General features: G+C 59.1%; 1 protein-coding gene across 4 annotated transcripts in view; it reads right to left on the bottom strand.

Annotated features, from left to right (window-relative positions):
- KLC1 (kinesin light chain 1) overlaps window positions 1–570 on the bottom strand; it is a 63082-nt gene that overhangs the window by 12186 nt on the left and 50326 nt on the right. The gene's annotated exons all lie outside the window — the stretch shown is intronic.

Raw genomic sequence — 570 nt, 5'->3', positions numbered from 1 at the left:
CGTGCACCGGGAGCACAGACACGGGAGCTGGGGCGGGGCAGCGCGTGCACCGGGAGCACAGACACGGGAGCTGGGGCGGGGCAGCGCGTGCACCGGGAGCACGGACACAGACGCGAGCTGGGGCGGGGCAGCACGTGCACCGGGAGCACGGACACAGACACGTGAGCTGGAGCGGGGCAGCACGTGCACCGGAAGCACGGACACAGACGTGTGAGCTGGGGCGGGGCACCGTTTAGTCTCGTTTTGTTTTATGGGGCTGTCTCATCTTTGGCACTGGGAGCAGGGACACAGACACTCAAGCTGGGGCAGTGCGGCGTGTAGAAGAAGTGGCACAGGCAGCAGGACACAGAGGCCCAGACGCTGTAAGCCAAAGAGGTGCGTGTGTGTTGGTGTCCCCAGTGTGCCGAGGGAAGCGATCGCTGAGCACTGGCCTTTACAGGTTTGCCTGAATATCTTCCCATGAGTCTGCTGCAGGGCTCCTGTAAATACTGCTTTTCTTATTTATGTATTTCTCCATGTCCTTTATCACCTTTGCTTTCAACTAGGTAGTTACCTTTGGACATTTTTTTT

This window comes from Trichechus manatus, unplaced genomic scaffold (genome assembly GCF_000243295.1).
Source record: "Trichechus manatus latirostris isolate Lorelei unplaced genomic scaffold, TriManLat1.0 scaffold00045, whole genome shotgun sequence".
NCBI lineage: Eukaryota > Metazoa > Chordata > Mammalia > Sirenia > Trichechidae > Trichechus > Trichechus manatus.
This window is presented reverse-complemented; position numbering and strand designations above follow the sequence as displayed.